This window comes from Athene cunicularia (assembly GCF_003259725.1).
Source record: "Athene cunicularia isolate RWA chromosome 7 unlocalized genomic scaffold, athCun1 chr7_part1, whole genome shotgun sequence".
Lineage (NCBI taxonomy): Eukaryota > Metazoa > Chordata > Aves > Strigiformes > Strigidae > Athene > Athene cunicularia.
Window position 1 is genome coordinate 8,275,487 of NW_020799107.1, and position 23,666 is coordinate 8,299,152.

General features: G+C 38.2%; 1 protein-coding gene across 1 annotated transcript in view; it reads left to right on the forward strand.

Moving 5' to 3' along the window:
- The window catches only part of SPAG16 (sperm associated antigen 16), a 304,682-nt gene that overhangs the window by 129,404 nt on the left and 151,612 nt on the right, over positions 1–23,666 (forward strand).

Consider the following 23,666-nt stretch of genomic DNA (forward strand, 5'->3'; position numbering starts at 1 on the left):
CGATGTATAAGAAGTATTAATCAGGAAAATGCAGGTATTGGATTTTGCTGAATTAAGGTAATCTGTTAATTGATTGAAGATGATTCACTGCATGTTGCGGTACTGAACTCTAGATACTCTACAATACTTCACTGTTTCAATGATTTATGGACTTGTCATTTTTATCTTATGTGAGGAATCCGGTAAAGTGACCTTGGAAAGATATTTTCATGATTGTTTTTAATACATATGGGGAAAAAAGTAGAAAAAAATACCCAAAGTACTGTTATGCTATAGAAATAATTTAGAACTTCAATAGTATTGTCAAATGTCTGTGCTGTAAACAGGATTTAGACAGATATAGTCTGCATAAGATTCTGGATTTTTTACTTCTTTGGACATTAATAAATAAAACCTCTCTGTGTCCATTCCCCAATTTAAATAATGAATGAGCTATTTTCTTAGTGCTCTCTCACATATATATCCTCAAGTAATGTGTCTTATGCACTAAATAAAAGCTGGGAACATTTTTTTTGTTTATTTCTTAATGTCGTAGAACTTGCATTTTATGTGCTTGTGTCCACAGTCCCATGGGCATGTATTAGTACTTGGACAATGCCTAGGAGAAGTAGGCTGCTGCACAGAAAATGGGAATGCCATGTCCTTTGTTATTTCTTTGATTGTGATAGTGGTTCCAAATATAGCAACAACAGAAATATCCTTTGATTCTCTTCCCACAACTGCCTTGAAAAAACAGTTCCTGTATTCTGCACAGAACTGTGTTTCTGGGATAAAGCTGTGGTGCAAGCCTACATTTTAGATTCCTGTTATCATATGTCTACACTGACCTCAAGTCTGAATGTTTCTGTATAGTCTACATAGTCTATACATGGAAAAATAGTAAGATTTAAGAAATCAAATTAAATGCCTTTTAGACCAAGATGAAGGTTTTGGAAATGAAATAAGAATTTTAAAATTTCCCCCTCTGTGATAAACACATTTTGGTTTTGTTCCTTTTCTCTTTTGCATTATGTTTTAAAATGAATATTTTTACTGCTTTTCAATGAAATGCATGTATTCTATCATAGTTTACCATTGCTCATTTTTGTTCTACATTACTTCTCATGCTTAAGTATGCCAATTGCATTTGATGATCAAAGCCCTTGGTTGAGGTTAGGTTCCCTTACATTGCTCCTGGAGGACTCCTGTGATAACGATACATATCCAGAGCCTTAAGGCTAGGTCCAAGTCACCCATTTTTCTCACAACACAGCACATTAGTGGTGGGGCCTGGGCTGGGAGTGAAAACAGAAATGATATGGCTAGAATACTCTCTGCTGATGATGTCAGGCAAGTACTCCTTATGAAGCTGTTCTGGTTGGTTAATTTAAACCTATTCTGCAGCTGCTCCATCTATATAATGGAGAAAACTTGACCCCAGGATTACTGGTCTCAAAGACAGTTTATGTACGCTTATCTGTGACTTTTTCTGCATTAGGGATTACTTTGGTGTAACTGAATACAACAATGAGAAGCAGTGGTAATGTAAGTTTCTAGCTGAGGTATAGGAAAAGAGCATTAGCTGCAATCTGATTTAGGTTACAATTTAAGAAACACTGAAGTATATACTTATTATCATCCACGGTATTGTGTATTACCTATTTTGAACTGTCAAGGGAATGATAACATTTGACATGGGTATAAATAATGCGAATGTCAAACTTCTGTTGTTACGGGGCCTTGGAGTCTGCAGCCTGACTGTCAGGGCATTCCCTTAGTGTCACATTGATAATATTTAAGTGACAGCTGAAAACAGAGTTCTGTCAGTGATGTCCCTTTGTCAGCTACTAAACCACTAGACACAGAGTTAAAGTAAATCTTTTCCATCAATGCATGTGTTTGAGTAACTGTTAATTAAATCTGATTTGACTTTGCTTACTAATCTGCCTCCTGGATCGATCGATACATGCCTCCTCTTCTGAACCTGAGTATTTCTTTGTGTTTAGAAAAAGCGAGTTATTAATACAGTATTTCAAATGTGCTTTGCAGATGGAGCTAAGAATGCTTGCCACATTCACAAAGGTTTCCAACATTATTTTAGATCTGAAATAATGAGTTAGGAGAAACAAACAATATCAAGAGAATAGGGAAGAACTTAAAATAAGTTATGAATAGTATGTGCCTATGTATCTTCTTGGTTTATCTGGGATGTTTTTAACTATTATTGTTTGGGGAAATAAAAGCCTGACTCTACATCAAAGTAGATGTATTGCATACTAAACTTTAAGAAGCGGAATCTAATTTTCTCCTTTTTTTTTTTGTTTTGTTTTTGTTTTTGTTGTTGTTGTTGTTTAAGATTTGAGAATGTATTTTGTGTAAAAAGAGGGAAAGCAGGCCTTAATTCAGACTGCAGGTTCCAAGTTGATGTAAATGGACATACTTCTGTGGAAGCCGGTGTTAACCATTCCAGTGGAGGGTCTAGTTTTCATGCCTCTGTGGATCTGACTGAGTCATGTCATGAGTCTCTAGGGAAATGGATCCTTTTGAAGAGGTGTGGTTATGCAGCCTGCATGATTTTTGTTTGGTTTTCCTATGGAAGTGGATGTTGCTGGGGACAAAAATCAAGCTTTGTTGCATTGGCCTGGATTGAGAAGGCAAGAACAATTCCAGACACTAAAAATTTAGTGCTGTGATAAGGCATAGTAAGCAGAAGAGTTCAGTAGTATAAGGATGATGTGAATTGACTGCTAGTAGGCTGCAGCAGCCTTGCTGTTGTGGTAGGATATAGTCCTTTTGCTGCTGAAAGTATCCAGGTCTCCATGCAACTGAAATTGTAGGGTTGATAAGCGCCACAGGTATGGAAAACACTAGTTTTTCTCTGCAGTCTAGAATAGAGGGGTGTATTTAGTACCCTTTTCTTAAGACAAAATTGTTTTGTTTTACCCTTTCTATGGAGTTAAACCCATGGCATCATCTTAGTATCCAATTTAACCACTGCAGTGAGTTGAGAGGAAGATTATCTGTCTTGTGATGAAAGCTGGTAAACTATTTAAGTTCCTTACAGTTGGCAAGATGGTGCACTAGCTTTCTGGAACTGCATCAAGTAATGTGGGCACTGCAATTGCAGTAGCAAGAAGAGTACTGCCAACCCACCCCCACCTGTTGTGTCCTGTGGGAAGTTGCTGATCAAAACAAGTGATAAATCTGAAGCCATGATAATGCAGTGACAGTAGGTTTAACTTCTTCCTAAATTTCTCATGTAGCAAGGAGGCCTCTTTGTCCCCTACATTCCCTTTCCTAGGCCATGGTAAGAGGGGAATTTTTTTCCCCTTCATCAACTTCCAAAGGAAATTCTCTGTGGCTTCTGAGTTCCAGTAATTAAAGTGGTGCCACCAAAGCCCTGTCAGCAGATGACATAAGAACATAATGGGATCAGCTCCCTGGATCCCAAAGGTCCACTGAACTTGATTGTGAGTGGGAAGTTTTTTCTGAACTCATTTCCATGTTTGAGGTCAAAGCTGGTGTAACTGAGACCAAAGTCAAACTACTTGAAGTAGCTTGGTTTACGTGAGGAATCCTACACAACAAAAGAATTGGTATCCTTGAACTTTTATATTAACTCTATTCATGAGTAATTCTAGGGTTGATTCTTTTAAATTAACCTAGTGCTAATGTTTAAATATTTTTTTCTTAGTAGTGAATCATCCTATTCAAGCTACAAAATGGAAAGAAATAGAAAACCATTCATCTAAAAGGAATATTTATTAGACAGTTATCATTTTCTTCTCAATAGTTACCCATGCTTAGCTCAAATTACTTTCTGTGTAAAAGAGCTGTCATGCTATTTTCTTAAGTGCTATTTTACTTTGAGAACCTATCAGTTGGTTTTTACATAAGTGAATATGTGATATGAAAGAAAGTAACAATTGCTTTTTTAAGATAAATTGGTGTTTAAGATTGTACTGTCTTGTTTTCGGTATGTATTTTGGAAGAGGAAGTAGCAGAGCAATTTTAAAATCTCAGTAATTTCATTAAGAAATACTAAATAATCAATTTTAAAGTATTAGTTTACAGTCTTTCAACCTGTTACATATGTCATCATTTTTAACATAGCGAAAAATATATATAGCGTTTTGCAAGAGGTCGTAAATTGTGACAGTTGCTAGGAAATTCTGCTTTCAGATACAACATGCCAGCATGCCACAGATCTCTGCACTAGAAGGCTACTATATCTCATTTGGAAGCTTTCATTATATTTTGTAATTGTGTCTGATGGCTTGCCACTTTTTTTTTTTTTTTTTCCCCAAGATATACGGAATCATAGAGTCGTAGAGTCATTTAGATTGTAAAAGACCCTTAAGATCAAGTCCAACTGTGAACTTAACACTACCAAGTCCACCACTAAATCATGTCTCTAAGCACCACATCTACACACATTTTAAATACCTCCAGGGATGGTGACTCAGAATATGCTTATTTGTTTTTTACTGCTGTTTTCTTTTACCTCCTTACTACACATCGTCTTTTATTTTCTCTATTTTGTTACTTTACCAAGGTCATGTCCATGCTAGATGCCCAAGGTGACACATGTTGGAGTACATTTGTCCTAGTGGTAAAGATAGGTATTATAGCAGTACAAACTGCAATTCATAAATTAATACCCCACCTTGCTGTTGGATGGTGAATCCTCCCAGGAAAGCTATGTGGTACACAACCATATGCCATTGAAATGATTTTGTGTCTCCAGTTTTGTTAATAGTTGAAATCACATAAGATTCAAATATAAGCCAAAATGTGATGATAACAAATAGTAATAAAGCTGGATTTTTTTGTTAGTAGTTGGCTCCTAATATTATGCTAGGTTCTGAACTCCGGGCATCTGTTCTGAAATGTTCAGCTGAATAGCCGCAGGGTTGTGACTTGTAAAGATCATTGACTTCATAAGAGTGCAATAATACAGTGTTGATAGTCAGTGTAGTGCCTTACCTACGTGTAAATCGTATCTCTCATCCAGTCCTGTTCCCCACCTGAGTCTGAAGTGTTGACTCTTCCAGGAAGGATATCTGATTCTTTTTTCTTTGTTGTTAGAATCGTCATACCAAGAGGAGATTTGACAGTTCAGGGTGCTTACGTGAGCAACACAAATCTGGGGTTTTTATGAGGTTTAGCAAAAAAAAAAGTGGAATATGAATTTTAACTCTGATGTATGGATGTCTTAGATGATGTCTGATGTTTGATAGCTATTTATCCTAGTTTTAAAAAAATTCCTGAAGCTGTGATGTCTAGTTTAGTGTGCATGCATCAACATTGAATTAAGACTGCCGAGAGATGCAGTACTTGTTTCTTGTTTAAACCCAGAAGAAGGTCATATTTTAGAACTCATAAAATACCCTATGTGTTGCATCAGGATTTGGTAAAAAAATCAAAATTTAAAAAGCCACCAACAAAACTATTAGAAAACTTTGGTTATTACAATAACTGATTGTTCAAGACCATGAAAAAGCTACCTGCGTGGTTTTTTTCTCTCTGTTAGTCGGATCTGAGCTTTTTTTAAAAATAAAGCTACACATTTACTCTGTTTCTTGAATGGTAGTCTTATGTCACGTGACAGGGATCCTGTTGTGCTTGTTTCCAGGTGAAGGGTTTGGGTTTAAAACTTTTGGTTTACTGTTGAAGTTATTTGATTTTTCCATCATAAACTTGACTTTGGCTTTTGATTTGATCTGAACCTTTGCTGGGCCTGAATTTTGCTGTCAGCATTAGGTGCATCTTTGGCAACTCTTCAACATATTCTTCACAATTTAAATTGTGACGTCCTTGAGGCAGATATTTATCTTCATACTCGGGGCCAAGTAGGCCATCAGGATTTAATAAATATATAGTATAATGATTATTAATAATCTTAGTTCCTTGTAGCTTTTTTCATAGATAAATTGGGAAGATGAATTATGAACATGTTTGTACAGTGTTTTCAAGATGTAAAGTAGTATATAAGTGCCAAGTATTATTATTACTTAAAGTCTCATAGGAAGAAAGAAGATATTTATCAGGAGCTGTAGCCACATGATGATGAGATCACATATTCAGAGTTTTTGGTATCTGGCTTTTATAGCCACAGGGGAAAAATGCACAAGGGTGTTTGTTTAACTGAAGTAAAATGTCATGCTTATTTTAGTATTCTCTGAGAAATAAAGGTTCACGGTAGCTCCAAAAGTTGCACAGGTAAAATTCTTGTGATAGTGTTGGTTGCTAGGAGGTATATTCTAGGTAAATAAACTAGGGATTCAGTAGGAATAAAAAAGCTAGTCTTTGAAAGTATGTAGGAAGCCTTATCTTGGTAGTAAGAATAAGTTTCATTAAACCATCGCTACTGCAAGGGCTGCGACCAAGGGAAGCATCTCCAAACAGAGACTGATCAGAATTATCCAATGGGCAAATCACTTGGTTAGGCTGGAGTACAAAAGGCATGGGAAGAAGGTTTATAATCCAGCCTCCCAGGACTGTCTTGTGCCTGCACAGGAGTTTACATCCTAATTAGTGCTACCAGTGGGTGCATGTTGCCTGATCTGCTGTGGCTATTTCAGTAGTTGTATTTTCTTTTGGCTGGAAGCAGATATTTTTCTATATTGATGAAGAATGGAAAAAAAAGAGTAGTTTTGTTAAGTAGTATCTAAACAGCAATTACCCAGCACTACTGCTAAATCCAGAAGGATTTAATATCCTACTACAGTGAAGGAAAAATGCACTTGAGAGAAAATGTCGAAATCAGGACTAAGCCTGCTACACTTAGAGGGATGCTTGTTCTTCAGCTTCATGCTCTTTGCCTTTACATATGGGGAAAGAAAGAAAACACGGAGGTTAAGATGAAAAAGATATGTCTAATATCTAAAATAAAGTCTAATGGCTTGCCTTTAGCTATTCAAGTCCAAACCACACTTGCCATAAGAGTTTATTGGGCAGCTTTACTGTGCTCCATAATTCCTGGCATGGTAGACTGTTCTTTCCTTTTGCATGAATGATGTATTTTTCTTTCCAAGACATCTGTGATTCACCTTAGCTAGCATGTGAAGTGAGTGTCAAACATTGTAGCCGATCTCTTTCCTTTTAGATTCAAGGGCATCTTCCATGTGTGGAATATTACAGAAAATATCTTTATATTGGAAGGGAATTATTGGTGTATTGGTGCAGAACTATTTTCTGGGGAAAAAAAATCACTTCAGTTCTGAATTTTGACAGGTGGATTTACTGTGAAGTTGCTTTCCAAGCAGTAGCTTTCTGCAAGATCACACTTGAAAATATGAAGTGCTTTGTTTCCTTTTACTGATGAATTTAACCTACATTTTAATACCTTAATATGGCTTAATACACACTCTCACCTGGAAGGCTAGGATCATGAAGACATTTTGTTTGCAGTTTGTTTACTTGTGATAATTTGGCAGTGTAGTAGTGATAGTAGAGAATCTACTTTGTAGCAGGAAGACTTTGTGTCCACCTCTTAGCGAAAATTAGTGACTACTGTCCCAGAGATGATCCCTTTTGTGGTAGTGGGTGGTGCTAGGACCTCACCCTGGTCAGTGTGCCCCTTTCCAGCTTTCAGGCCTGTTTCTGAATTAGAAACTGTAAGACACCCAGTTGTCTTGTCGTACTGAACCTCTAAAAACTGTGCTGCTGAAAGATAATACAAAAGCTCTAGAGGGAAGCAATTTTCAGAGAAGAGGTTGTGCAGCAATTATCTATATACCCTTCTGTGGAGTTGAGATGAAGTGGTTTGGTATTGGATTGAGTCTTCACCGTCTGGGTTCTTTTTCCCCCTCACTCTCATGTCCCACAGAGATAAGCTATTTTCTCAGTGCTATTATTCACTTTTGTTTCTGGAAGATAATGTCCAAAGAGTATCTATGTTATGTGCCATGGAACATGTACAGCAAATTTGCTATTTGGGGAAATTTCAGAATTATTAATGTAGCAAGAAATCTTCTAAAAGCCTGTTCCCTGTCCAAAATCTCCTTCCTGCAAAAATGAGCATCTGAAAGAAAGCAGATAGGGCAAGTTAGATGGCCTCAACCTCAATGTTATAATGTTGGACTGTGAATATTTTCTTTTTTGAAAAACATTCTGTCTTGTATCCCTCATTTAATTGTTTAAAGGAAGAATGATGTAACTAGAAATAAAAGCTTTGGGGATAAAGTCAGAGGATCACAGAATGGTTTGGATTGGCAGGGACCTTCAAGATCATGTAGTCCCACCCCTCTCCCATGGGCAGGGACACCTTCCACTAGCCCAGGTTGCTCACAGCCCCGTCCAGCCTGGCCTGGAACACTGCCAGGGAGCGGGCAGCCACAGCTGCTCTGGGCAACCTGTGCCAGGGCCTCACTGCCCTCACAGGGAAGAATTTATTCCTTACATCTAATCCAACTCTCCCTTCTTTCAGTTTAAAACCTGTCACCCCTTGTTCTATCCCTACCCTCCCTGATGCAGAGTCCCTCCCCACCTTTCCTGTAGCCCCTTTCAGCACTGGGAGGCTGCTCTAAGGTCTCTCCGGAGCCTTCTCTTCTCTGGGCTGAACACCCCCAACTCTCTCAGCCTGTCCTCACAGGGGAGGTGCTCCAGACCCCTGAGCATCTTTGTGGCTTCCTCCGGACCTGCTCAAGCAACTCCATGTCTTTCTTATGTTGGGGGGGCCCTAGTGCTGGACACAGGTGAAGTACTAACCTTTCAGAAATCAAAGATAGGCAAATTGAGTTAAAAATATAAAATACAACAAGCAAAAACCTTGGGCAAAATAAAAACATCCCCACTGAATGGTTGAATAAATTTGTCTTCAACCCAGGACACCAAACCCATTCTGGAATGTCTAGGAGAAGAGGCTTTCTTACTTGTAGGTGTTTGCATGTGGAATCCAGGGAGCTGAGGCTGATCTGCTGTTCTTGGGGTAGTTGCTGCAATGGCATTGTGGGACCATCTTGGCTGAAACCAGCACTGCAGTTCTGTGGGCATCTTAGGGAGGGATAAACCCGTGTTGCTGACAAAAGGAGCAGACCTTCTCTTCTTTATTTGCCAGTCCCTTTTTCCAGCCTCTTCACTGCCCTCATGCTTGTAGTGGCAGTTTCATATGGCTGCACTATGAACTGGATCAGAAGGCTCGTACAGGTTAAAATTAGCCCAATAAAATGAAGTGCAGTTATTTTTAATACAGACAAGCTCACTGGCCCTGGTTCATTGTACAGATCTTATGCCAACACACTTCTACACAAGGAAGGACACAGTGGGGAAAAGCAAAGAATGAGGCTGCAGTGTTTTCTCAAAGTGCTGTCTGAGGCTGGCATAAGGTGTGTGTGGAGACGTGCTTAGAAAGATGTGTTTGAGAGCATGCTGAGCCATGAATTATGCTCAAGCTAACCCATGGATTCATCAGCTGTATGTCTGTATTAGATCTGATGGGTTTGTTGTTGTTCTTAACTATTTGAGTATGTCAAGGATCATTCCCCTTTATCAGATATATATTTACTTGTACCAGCTGGTTTTCTGTTGTTTTGTGGAACTCAGAATACATACTCTGTATGTACACAGTACACATAACATACACATAAGTAGAGTTTACTCAGTGTGATTGTAGCAGTTATAGGTGCTTTTAAAATAATTTTACCTTTTTACTCAGGACACTTGCGAAAATTAACGATGTGTATAATGCAGGAACTCTCCCTTTAAATTTGTAGTCAAAATTCTATTAGACTTAGTCAAAATTTCTTAGCTTGGGTATGAATAAAAACTAAGGAACTCAGGATGTAGTCTGTGAAAGGTTTTCATATCCTGTCTTAGGTAGGAAAACATGGCAGGTATAAAACGTATTAATCTGTGTGCCTGTTATTTGGCATGGGGCCACAGAGGGCTGTCAGCATAAGTAAGAGCAAATTAACATGGCAGTTCTCATGCTGGAGTCATACTGTGTTAATACAAGGCTTCAAAGTAGATAATATGAAACCTGAATTGTGAGTGTAATATTTAGGGCTCCACTGTTGGAGCCGTTTATCATGATGATTATAGCCATGCCTGGGATTCAGGTTAGCTTGTTTTACATGCTTGATTTCTAATGAAATACAGACCCAGTGGATGTGCATTAGTTAGGGCAGGGATACTGGCACAAAATAAGACTTGTAGCTTGTTTATAATGAGGAGAAAGAAGCTTCTTGATGAACAGAGTGAGCTCAGTGGTTGTGCTTGGGCAGGGAGCAGGGTTGGAGAGGAATGGGTTCACCAGGGTTGCAGCAGTAATGTGTTTGTGAGAGCAAGGACATAGTCCTATGTGGGCTTAAAGATGTAAAATAACAGTAAGGATCCGTGGTGTTACATGACATACTTGGTCTCTTTCTTTTACTGAGAGGATGGTTTTATTTTCAGCTTAGTTCCTCTTATTTATCAGCTCCTGAAACTGTGTCTGTTAGTTTTTAACCTGTATGCAATATATAATTGGTATGTTGATGGGTTGTGTTTCTCTGATTTGACAGGATGTGCACATTTTTTAGTGGTTTAATCAAGATGGCAATGACACGACAGCATTGATTTAGTAACATAATAATCTTTGTGTTATGAAGCCTGATAAGACCCTGAGAGGTACTGTTGCCCCATTAAAGCAAGTGATCTACACAAGCAGGAAAACATCTATCTCCCCTTTGAAAATCGTACAGAGCCCAAAATTAGTTTATAAAATTTGCTGGCCTGGACCTTGCATATAAGCCAAGCTTGTTGAGGTCATTATGCCAGTGCGGCTATATCTGGATGCAGACATACACTTACCTTACATTTCTAGCTCTGTCTCTTTATTTTTAAGCTTTCCAGGCTGGTTTTGTTAGACTGGTTCTGTCTGTGTGCTTACTTCTTCAGTTTCAGCCTGTTCTAGTCACTTAAGCCAAACAGGTGTGGTAAAATATATCTAAGGAGACTAGACAGTGCCAACAGGTAGCGTGTGCATGAGGGACAACTAATGAGAACATAAATTCAAATGTTACATTTTCATAGATTTTCTTTCTAATTGCTCCACTAATTCAGTGTGAAGTTGTTATTTAAAAAGATCATCTTCTTCTCAGTGTTGTTATGAAATGATGATACTCTAGAACTTAATGTCCAGAATAAGGATTCATGGATCTGATTGCTGTTTCTGAGCCTGGTGCTGACTCGCTGTTTGGCAGTTGGCAAGTTGTGTAACCTCTTTGTACCTTCACTCCATGGTTGTAATTTAATTTACTTTGATGTAGCTTTACCTCTGCCACCATAATTTTGCAGGTCTGTTTCTTTGTAGTTTTCAACGTCCAGAATAATGTGTAGTACATGCATGTATATTTCTGTGTTTGCGTTCCATTTCATAGTAACTTTTACTTAAAAACATACACAGATAATCTGTATGCTGAGTAAATACATTAACAATATTCATCATTGACATAATCTCCTTGCATCCTAATTGATTTCAGAGGCATTGCAAACCCAAATTCTTGCTCGTTTTTTTTTTAATCACTTAAAATATACAGTCTTTGCTTAGACTTTAAAAGATTATTAATGAGTTTCATGATCATTTGCAGGATCATTGAAAGGTGTCTCAGTTCTGTATTGACATTACCTTACAGTGATCTTCCAGTGGAATATGTAAATGTAATTTAATGCTTGTCAGGATTTCTAGTAGGCACAGAGATCTCAGTGACTGAAGTGTCAAGCTGCTTGGAGCAGCATCTACCAGATCCACTGTGATTTACTTACTGGGGTCCCATTTCTTAAAAGCAAGCAATAAGATAAAAAACCTCCTTTAACATTAGAATGTTGGCTTTAAAGTGTATTTGTCGCTTTGTTTTTTCAGAACTGTACCTACTTTCAGTATATATTTACATTGTCTTAATCCCGACTATCAAAAACAGGTACTTCAGCTGAATTGCTGAGCATCTGATAACCGCTCTGAGTATGTACAGTCTTGGTCTGCTCTTCTGTGTTGAATGTGCAATTGAAATTTTAGGATATAGTTGGTGTCAGATTGTCTGTTTTATCTTGTTCTCTGTCAGATTTTTGGACAGATCTGCTCTGTAATAAACCGGGAGTGGGAGCTAATCTACCAGGAGTGTATGGCCTTCTACCAATGGTCCTGGGTAAGTGACATCTAATAACTAGTACCTGAGCTCAGGTGAGCACTGTAACACACATGGTAACGATGCCAACTTCCACTCTTTTCTTCTTGTATACCCAGCAGAAAGTAACCACAGTCTATTTGCAGGTAGCTGAAGCATTTCTCAGGAATTGTTTGCTGAGGAAGGCATTAAAGTACAGGGTGATGTGGTTGAAGTGATGGTAATTCAGTGTATTACATGGCAGTTTTTGAACTACATATTTGTCCTGAGTCACTACTACTTAGCCCAGTATAAGTCTCGCCGTCAGGAAAATGCTTTCAACTAGAGTTCTAGTATCTGTAGGCTGTAATTTTTAAAATCAACACCCCAACACTTCATGTGAGAAATAAACCTCAGGCTACTTTTTTTACAGAAGTGAACACATTTTTAAATGATCATAACTGACTTGCACTTTTGTGTGTAGTTGTTCACACTACTGCAGAAGGGAAAGCAAAATTCACCCCAATGTGAGATACATATCAAAGCTCTTTTAATTATTGTAGACAGCTAAACAACAACGTGAAGACATTATCCTATGAACAGTTGGCCTCTTGTGTTTTGTTTCCTCCCCCTGTGTAAAGCATCTTATGAAGTTGGCAGTTCTGCAGGGTCTGAACTTTATGTTAATGAGAGAAGCAGTAACACTTTAAATGAAGAGCTCATATCAGTCCAGACAACAAAAGTGCACATGTTCTTTATTAAGAACAGAGTAATGAAATTGTTTCTCGTGTCAAGTACAAGAAAAAAAAACCTGCTGTAGTTTAAACCTTTTTGATAGTGTGTTATCAATAGCTAAAGTCAGTTATTTTGCTATATTGGGTGTTTAGCAGACAGGGTTTTGTGATATATTCCTTCCTAAAGATACTTTTGACACATATATGAACTATACAAGAGACGTTGTGGCATACCAATTATCTATTACACCTGTATTAATTCTGTGAGAGGAATATCTTGCATCTTAGAATTTGAAAAAATGATGCTTGATGATCGAGAGTTCTCTGTTTCCTGAGTAGACTGGCGTAGGTCTGTGTTCTGTGGGACATGGTGTAAAGAAGCTGGATCTGAGATGCAGTTAATCTCATTTCTCATAAACCGGTGACGTGAGAGTACCTTAGCAGAAGTGGCAGTGCTGTTGAGGCTTTGCTTGGAAAACTGTCGCACACACTCAGAAGGAACAAGGGTCAGACTCAGCTAGATGAATGCTCTTAGAAACAGCAAACCCAGAAATTCAGGCTGCCATCTGGTTTTACTGAAAACATCATAGGCAAACTGGTGCTCTTATAAGCACAGAGTCTGCGTGAATCCAAATACAGAGGCCCAGTGGGGAAAAGGGAGCACGGTGTCACCTTGTGAATGTGTGGCACTGGTTTTTGGCTATACAAGACAAATACAGTTTTATTTCACAGTAGGTTTGGTAGTGATCTATTCAGTTAGTTATCCGCTTCATTTGGAAGCACTGAATTTGCAGTTGATTTTGAATTGGCAACAGCACACAAGCCTTTTTCCCCTCCCCTTGGTGCTGTTCCGCTGACCATCTATGTGCCTTGGGAGTCCTTACGAAGCTTATCATTGCTGGGGCATTTCTAGACAGAGCTGAGATTTTCTCTGTAGGTACCTTTCCTCTCCTTGCCAATACATTTTTTGTGGGGAGCACCTGATAATCTACAAGTTCAGGTTTGTTTCAAGAACGGAGTTGCCTCAAGAGGGAGACTATTCTACATACTAAGATCTACATTCAAAGTCAGCTAAATGTTATGAATTTGGTCTGGGCACATTGATAAATTATTTTGGAGAGTGGCAGTTTGACTTGGGTTAATGGAGGTAGTCATATGAACAAATATTTATTGTTTCATTACAAATCTTTAGAATAGCAGTTATCTTCTTAGAAAAATTATGTTTATATTTCATAAACATACCTTTTCTTTTATGCATATTTGAACTGGAAAAGTGAGACCGCCACCGTTTGGATCTTTAGAGTCAAACCATTTAGATTATTTGCAATAGAAGATTTTAATTTCAACACTTCTCCCTGTTTCTCAGGTGAAATTCTGGTAGTTATGATTTTTGTGTGGTGACACCACTAACAAGCATTTTGGAGTTAAGATCTAAAATGAATTTATGATCCATGTCAATATTTCAGGATTTTAGATTGAACTCTTTCTGAGAAGAAATTGAGATTATAGAGTTTACTGTGAAAGAAAATATAGTCTGAGCTGTTGTGGAAGTGCACGTCTTGCAGACTGACTCCAGAGTGTGTCATCAGGTAGGCAGGGCACCAAGGAACTTGGTGGGCAAGGTAGGAAGAAAGTAAAAATCCATCAAGGATTTTCCTGGTGTTCATCAGAACTTTGCTAAATTGATATTGCTTCCATGGGCTGTTTAGATTTAGAGAAGCTGGGAGAAAATGGAGAAAATTAAAAAATACAGTCTTCTCAGTGGATGTGAGAATTCATTTTTGAAGGAGAGGCTTTTTCTTTTCTTTCAACGCTTAGCTCTTGGCACATGTAGAATAGCTCATCGTAATTCCTCTCAGTAGCTGTCTGGGTGGTACTAGGGGAGTTGCTTATTATGCACATGATGTTCATCTCACTGCTGCCTCTTCCTTCTCTCTGCTTTGTCTTTTTTGTGTCTTTTCATAATCTTAAGGTGGGAGTTTTTGAGGCAGACACTTATTTGTTTACACAGCACCTTGCAAACTGGACTGCCTCGTACTAATTGGGCCATCCACAGCCTGCCGTATAGAAACAAAAAAGCAGATAAAGCAACTTGAACTAGTTTTTCTTCACGTTTAAGCAGAAATTGATTACAAATACCTTCTTTAGTCTAGACAGTAGCCTCTTTCCTTTCCTTTGTACTTGTTCACATGGGAAATGTTTAATTAATATGTAACTTTAAAGTATTAGGTAACCATTTCACAATGTAATATCAAGGCAAACTGTAAAGGCTCTGCATGAATCTAAACTGCTTGGTTAGTCTGAAATGCTGAATCTTTGAACTGGCAAATGCAAAGCAATCTTTCCAGGCAGATTATTTAATAAGTAATGGTTTAGATAATGTAAATGTATGTGGTGGCATCTGTTGCAGCACTAAAATTTATATGCAGTTTTAGCCTTGGGAACCAACGGTTCTGGAAACTTATTATCATGCTTTATAATAGGTATCACTAATGCTGTATACCAAAATACAGTCCTAAGAGATGTAGGTCTTGCATGAGGGAAAGCTGCAATTAAGTTTCATTAAAGATTTCAGTGTTTGGGGATTGGTGCCAACTAGGCAGGAGCTTCTGGTAATGTGTCTTAAGAAGTCACTGAACTATATTGATCATCTGCTCAAAATGGTAGTTATAATGAAGACTTCCCTGGTATCTGTGGATTAGGCACAATAAACAAGCTTAGGATATGACATGTCTTGGGAGGTAATTTTTGGACTTGTAGGAGAGATGGGTGAGACAATTACCCTGAGTTCAGCCAAGGCAAAGGAACCCATTTGGAGCATAGCTTGTTGCTTTGCTATCCGCTCTGTTAGACTGTAAGGAAACATGATTTCTGAGACTTTCAACTGTATGTGTTTATGTATGTGCACTGTGCCTATTTCCATAACATATCAGGATAATGTTTTCTGTGCTTTTGTGGTGAAAAACTCATCTCTATTTAACAACCTCACCTGCTGATCCCTGCTGGTCCTGAAATCAGATAGTGAGTTGGGTGAAAAGCTGAATATTGTTACTTTAAAAAGGAAGAAGAAAATTCCCCATATGGTAAAAAATATGTTACCTTGTCTTTGGTTATGTGTAGTAAGTAGTAGAGTACTGTCTGAAAAAATTCACATAATACCTAATTCCGAAGCTGATCACCTTCCTGCTTTGTGATGTTTCATCACAAAAAGAAGGTAGGTAACTAAGGACTTGTCAGCCTCAATAACATTTTTGTTTACTTCTGTGATCATGATTCAATCAGCATAAATTGTATAGATTAGTGCTTGTAAAGTATTTCATTTGTACACCTTTCCTTACCTGACCATGAGGTTTTAACTATTCATTGTTAGAATACCCTAATGGTTTTTCTGCTAGCTTCATTTAATCCTTTTGGATAGAGGGAGGAAGGAATAACACTGCGTTGTTAAAGGAACATAGCTTGTTTCATATTAAAGTTAACTGAGGAAAAAAAAAAAACCCTCCAGAGAAAGAATCAAAATTAAATTTTAGTTCCTCTTCCAATCTCTGAAGCTTTGGGGAAAGGACCGAGACTAAGTCTAAGTCTCAAGTGCTGTAACCATCCCTGTGGAGAATTTAGTTCATCCTACCCTCAGAAACAGCACAGCATAGTTCAGTGCCTCTGTTGAAGGTCGGTGTCTCAGAGTCTTCATACATACTCTTACATTAAATTACCATTCACTACTATGAAGTGTCTTATGAGGGTACAAATGCAATTTCTTGTTTTCCACTGTACGTTCATGGCCACAGTTGAGGATCCAGTTAAAATACTGACCATATCAAAATTAGTATAGCCTTCCACTGGATGTGGATGACTAGCATGGATGTTTCTATGTGAATACTCAACACCTGCAGTCTTTAGTTAATAGGAGACTCCTGAAAATAGGAGCATGTGGAAGGGTGTAAGGGTTATGCTTGGTTAACTGATGTGTTCTGCAGCAATACTAAATAACACACAATTATCTCGTCTTTAACTTTTACATATGCAGTCTTCACAGAGGTATCCCTACGCTTAACGCATCAAGCCAGTGTCCCTTGGGAAGTGGCAGTCAATGACATGTGTGTGACATTTTCTGAATGAAAAGTAAATCGCCTTTTTTTTGTCCTGATTTGGGATTTTTTTAAATAGAGGATAAGAAACTATTTTACCAGGGAAGTGATATGTAAAAGAGACTACATTGCAATAAAAGATCTTCCTGACTAGAAACATCAAAAGCATAGATATTTTCAATGCGTTTCCTGAAGAAGACTAGAGTAAGCACCAATGTTAGACATTCTTCAATGCCATATAAACTTTCATTACCTGTTTTACTTTCCTTAGGAATAAGAAATCTTTTCCTTAAATATGATTATTTTATTTACAGTTCTCTACTGATTCATAGTCCCTTTCTGTACTAAAGCTGTGTTAGGATGGAGAGAATGCATTTTTCATGTATGAATTTTTTAATTTTCTTTTGTAATTCACTAGACACCTAGACACACAGACATAAAATCATACCTTTCAAAGATGTCAGTTAGTGAATTGTATATCTGTATGAATGCTCCTAATGTTGATAACTTAATCTCCAGTTTTGAAGAGTGTGAATGATGTGTTGATGGATACAACTACTAGCATTGAGAAAACTACTTTTTTTTTTAGTTTCAGGTCAAATTTAGAGCTATTACAACCGAGAGCATGTAGGATCATACTTACTGAAATCAGGATGTACTGGGTCTGGCTGAGCTGGAATCTGTTTTCCCCTATAGCAGCCCTCACAGTGCTGTGTTTTACGCTGGGAGCTGGCAGGGTGTTGATAGCACCCTGGTGTTGTGGCTACTGCTGAGCAGTGCTTACACAGCACCAAGGCTCATCCAACATTCCCCCCTCCCCCCTCAGTGGGATGGGGTGGGCAAGATCTTGGGAGGGGACACAACCAGGAGAGCTGACCCCAACTGACCAAAGGGATATTCCAGACCATGTGACGTCTGCTCAGTATAAAGCTGGGAGAAAGGAGGAAGGGGCTGGGGTCACCCTTGGTCCTGCAAGGCAACCGCTCCGCATATGGGAGCCCTGATCCTGACAGCGCCTCTTCATGGGAAGTAGAGAATAAATCTGTTTTCTTTTTGCTTCTGCGTGCGGACCTTTGCTTCGCTTTGCTTATATTAAAACTGGTTTTGTTTTACCCACAAGGGTTGGGTTTTTTTCCTATCTTATTTTCTTTCTCCTTTTTGCCCTGTTGAGAAAAAAAAGGGGAAGGGGGGGAAGTGATAGAGCGACTTGGTGGGTACCTGGCATTTAGCCAAGGTCAAACCACCACACAGGATTATGATCATCAGTGAAGAAAATGGTAGTTCTCTTAGAGTTTATACTGTATTTTGGACAAACAGAGAGAGACTTGTAATCTCAGGTGACTTTGTACACAAAGACCAAAAGAAAGCAGTATTGTTTCCATTCCTGATTTGAAAAATGGAGATGCTGTAGCTGATATTTTTATTCCATGTGTAGTGATTGCTGTGCTGAACTGGGCTGAAGGGCTCAACAGTGCAAAGATTAAGCACACAGCTCATAGATTAAGGTTACAGCAGGCATTGCTGAAAGCAGCACCTGCTCAGTGACTTGCTGGAGTGTCGTTCCATCTGCTTACCTCTCCATCGTACATGACCTTGCTTCTCCTGTGGAAACTTTCAAACATTTCTAAAAGTGTTCCTTTTGCATTTGCACATGTGACATCAAATAATATGTTAATTCTCAGAAGCAACTGTGTGTTCAGCTGTGTGGAGTTTAAAATTAGTAGTCCTGAGTTCAATCCACAGTTTTTTAACAAGTGCTCTGCATTTTGTTTTATGAGGACATTAGTCCCAGAAACAGAATTAAAGCAGGTCTGCAGCTGTGAGGGCTTTCTAGAGACCTTTTGCTTGGGGCTACACGCTCTCCGTAGCAAGTCAGGATGAGGGATTAGGCTATTCAGGAAAAGAAGGAAAGAAATGTCGTGCTTGGCACTGAACTGTAACAGGTAAGGCAGCATACCTCAGTTGTATAAAGGTGAAGAGCTAAAAAAGTTGATGGGTGAACTCACTCCTGCATGAATAGTCATACTTATTCTGGGGTCATTCTTTGGCAATTGCTTTGGTCATTACTTTGGCTCTTTGACTAGTGGTTGTTGGTCCTTACTTAGAAGTTTCCTTATACTCGCATGCTCCTCCTGCTCTTGAATCTAACTGGTTTTGTGGTATTAAGTCCCGTATCAAAGTTTACTTGCCTACATCTGCCAAACGCTTGTGTTTTGTGGGTGGGATTTGCTAATCTGAATGAATAGTTAAGCATTCCAGTTTATTTAAGCTATTCTTTAATATGTAATGACATGATTTTGTTTTGACAGATGAATGTTGTTTTTGTAGATCTGCAGTGACATTGCTCCATTTTGACTTTATGCTGTCAGCTTGGTACATTTATCCTGACACTGTTGTATTTCATCTTGATACCATATTCTTGATTTGACATTGCAATGCCACCTCCATAAATTTGTATTGACGTTCTTAACTCATTTTCTTGGTATTTTTCAAAGTGAATGAAAGCCTGACACAGTTAGAATTGGGAGCAATATAAAGGCAAAATTGTGGAGATGTATCATAGAGGAATGAAAAGGGCAGAGATGGTGCTCAGTGGGGGGAAACCAGGTGTGCAAGATGCATGGATGGTGCTTACAGGGAGCAACGTGACATTCTGGTAGGGGGCCACCTTAGAGAGATAAATGTATTCTACTGGCATGTTGTCAGTATAGCCTTAAGTTTTTCAGCTCCTTTGCAAAGACTGTAAATGAAATTTAGATAGTTGTGCCACAGAACGTGCTCTGTTTTCATATACTCTCACCATTCAGGATCACGTAGTCATTGCCTTAGAGCACTGCACGATTGCTGTTAGGGAGCAATCATTTCCCCTTGATATCATTATTGACTTAGAGCTTCACATCAATACCCAGGTTTCAGCATGTGATAGCTGAACAGGCAGACAATACCATTCTTTCCTCTCTTGGGTTTCTTACCGGCTGTCTCTTAAGACAGCCTATCTGCTGTTCAGACAAGACAGAAAGCAACGATGTGGCATGTTCTGTGTGTGTGCAAAGTATCATTGTGATTTTTATGGGAATATTTACTATAGGGGGTATATGCCCTACAACATATCCACTCTCTCTCTCTGCTGCTCAGTGCATCCTGGCTACACTATGATAATGGTGTGGGTAGATCTGTAGATTTGTTCTCACCGTAAGGCTGCAAAAGACTGATTTGAACAGCTGGTCTGTCCCGTGTATTTTGAGATTTCCCATGTGATTTCAGATCCTCAGCACCAGTGGTGGTGGTTGAAAAGTAGTGGTGGTCAGAAAGTATATATTTTGCTTTATTGTCACCAGTGTTTAGAAAGATTTAGGTTAATCTAAGAAAATAATGGTTTTAACTCCGTGTATATTGTCTCTGGTGCACTATCATCCTCCCTACATGTGTTTAATGTAAAAGTCATTCAAACTTTTCTGTAAAGTATAGAAACTAATGTATCTAGGTTATGGAAACATTATTGACCTTAAAATTGTTTGGTTAAAAATCAATCTTTTTTCTTTCCTAAGGAAAAAAAGAATGTTTCAGTAATTTAATGCCTGGGATTTTTTTAATCAAATATGTTGCCAAGTTAAATTTTTTTTCTCCATATTTGAGCATGCTTCATCAAAATAATGTGAAAATAGAGGCAAAGCTAATGACACCCTTGTATCTCCATTTTGCCATCATCATAAAATTCTGAATCCTACTTCAGATGATTAGTAAATAAGATGAAGTAATTTAGCTGGGAGAATTGACTAGCTACAGTGCATGAACTATAATTGTGATATTAATGTCAAATAGAGTTAGTCATTTCCAGTTATATTCTGCTCTTGAGCATGAAGTACTTTTTCCTTTGAAACCCATAAAGGCTGCGTGCATGCAAATAACTGGAACCTGGGTCTTGAGGTCTGAGCCAACAAAATATATTTTGGCCTGTGAACTCGGAAAAAAATATTCATGTATTGCCCTTACCCTTTTCTATGAAAGAATTCCATAATATAGGTCATAAAGAACATCTCTATTGTTGTAGGTCATCATCTGCCTAGATATAAGGAGAAACTTTTTTCACTGTTAAGACAGCGAAACATTGGGACAGGTTGTCTAAAGGAAGCTGTCAGTGTCTGTCCTTGGAAGTTTTCAGGACCTAACTGAACTGTTTTGAGTGATTAGAGTGCAGATGTAGTAATGTCATAAATCAAAGGCATTATAACTTTGAGATCTTTTTTTCCTTTTTTCTATGTATAAGACAATAAAAGTCCTGTTTCTGACTTCATGTTAATCTCCCCAACCCCAGCTCAGTCATCACTGAGGCGCTCTTCATGTTCATAGTGGTCAGAAATTGCACACTGGAGAAAATATACAAGAAATTTCAGAAGTGTCAATTTACTGTGCTGTTTCTTTGTAATAAGGTTACTAGTAGGCATGTGGAAGCAAGAGGTTAAATAGAGCACAAGATAGCAGTGAGAATGGGCTCATCTGTTCCAGTCCTTCCTGATGGCTCTACAGTATTCCACGCCGGAAAGCTGCAGCTACACCTTGACATCTTAGATAACAATTTACATTGTGTGTATTCTTAAAATCAATCCACTTCAAATTTTTAAAAGGAATTGGAAAAAAGAAAAAAAAAAAGACCAGTGCATTTTTCATAAGAACTTTCTTGACAAGAGTACAGAGCAATTTCTGCTCACTATTCTGATATACTTACAACAATTAAGAATGGGTGTTTCTCTTTTCCACCTACCTGTCTCTTCTTTTAGGGAGGCAAGTTGTTTAATTGTGCAGCATTTTTGACTCGCTTTCTTATAATTCTTGTTTAGTTACCGGGCAACATGTGCTGGTGTTATAGCTAAATGATTGTATTTTGAAAGTGAAATGCTTGCAGCTGTCAAGTGATAGTCTAGCCCACAAAATTCTGATTGATCACCTCCATGTGTGACTGTAGCTTTTAAATCGGTAGGTAGTGCTTTACCAGCATCACAACCTCAAAGACACCAGTTCTATTAAAGCCTCTGGATTAGGCTCTCAATTACCTTGAGTTCCAGCTTCAATTAGACTAAACTTGGAAGAAATTACCGGCCTGCTGCAAAGGTCTGTGGAACAAAAGAAAATGAGAAATAGCTTATTTTCCAGCAAGCATCTAAACAAATTACACTTGGTGTTTCGAGTGGTCAGGGATAAGCTGGGTTGCAGCCAGGCTGGGCTCATTCTGTTACTTAACGCTGCTTAGTGGCAGGGGAAGAGGAATATTTAAAATATCTCACAAACTTCAGGATGACTGTAAGTCAAGTTCTCCATAGAGGGTTTTAGTAATCATTGTTTAGTGCAGAACTGCAGAACTCAGTACAGAAGATATTAGTGTGGAAAAAGATGATACTGCCAGATCTATGGGGAACCATATGGAGACTGCCGTTGGCAATGTGCCAAGTGTGTCCATAGATGCCTATAAACTTTTTTTTTTTTTTTTTTTTTGCTGTAGGGTTGCTACTGAAAATGTCCAAGTGTAGCACAGCTGTTGCACAGGATTTGCATATCTGATACATTGCTAGTCCCAGAGAGCACTGCTTGTACAGGTCACTAAGCCAAGACGTACACAGTGCTTCAGACTTTCCAGAATTTCCATTTATATTGTAGTGTGTATTTAAAAGGAATTCTTTTTCTACTATTTACCATAAGATAGCATCTGAAATTGCCTGGCTTTATGCTGTACTTAAACCAGAAGACATCCGTAGTAACTGTTTAGTAATGATTATAAAACTTTGACTGCAAAGCTGCTTAGAATATATGAAAAATAAACCCATTAATTTTAAAAGAAGAGAGGGGAAGGGGGAAAAGGAGCAAAAGAACTGTACAATGAAAGATTAATTAACACTAAAATTTATTAAAACATAAATATGCAATTCTGTTATACATCGTGCAACCATGAGAAATTTTGGACTATTCTGTTGAAAATGACTGGTAATGTTGTAAGGCCTAATTTTGTAATCACGTTTGAGAACACTCCTTTCTTTTGAAGCCATTAAGGCTTCACATCGGTGCAATGTTTGTCTTTACAGATCAGTTTGGCAGTAGCTGAGTCTGTATTATAGCATCAATTTTGAACAGAACTGTCCATTAATCAATAATAAAATCTGGTTTAAAAAATCCCTGGTAGAGTCTAGCTTTTTCTCAAGTATGTTAGTAGTTTGTTGTTAATTGGAGCACTGGTATTTTAACAAAATAATTCCCAAATCATCAGAATTAACAAAGACAGAAGTTTTTTTTAAGCGTGTGACAGCTTTCAACTAGGACAATTGTAGTATGTAATTTGATTTATCAATTTTTTAGCTTCCTTCTGTTTTTACTTTATCTCTTTGCAGAGCTATAGTATGTGTTTGGGCAGTGAAGGGAAAAGCATCAGCTATCTATCCAGTTTTTAGTATGAGATGGAAATAATTTGATCTGAACATGCTTGATCACTTAATCACAGAATGGTTTGGGTTGGAAGGGACCTTAAAGATGATCTAGCTCCAACCCCCCTGCCATGGGCAGGGACACCTTCCACTAGCCCAGGTTGCTCACAGCCCCGTCCAACCTGGCCCTGAACACTGCCAGGGAGGGGGCAGCCACAACTTAACACCTAAAGTATTGTGGAATGGTTCTTTTTTCATAGTGATACATTATTGTTTCCCCCTCATATAGTTTAAATGTGAAAGGAATTACTTTGCTACCTATAAAAAGGAAAACTGAGTCTGTAACAACACAATGTTCAGATAAGTCTT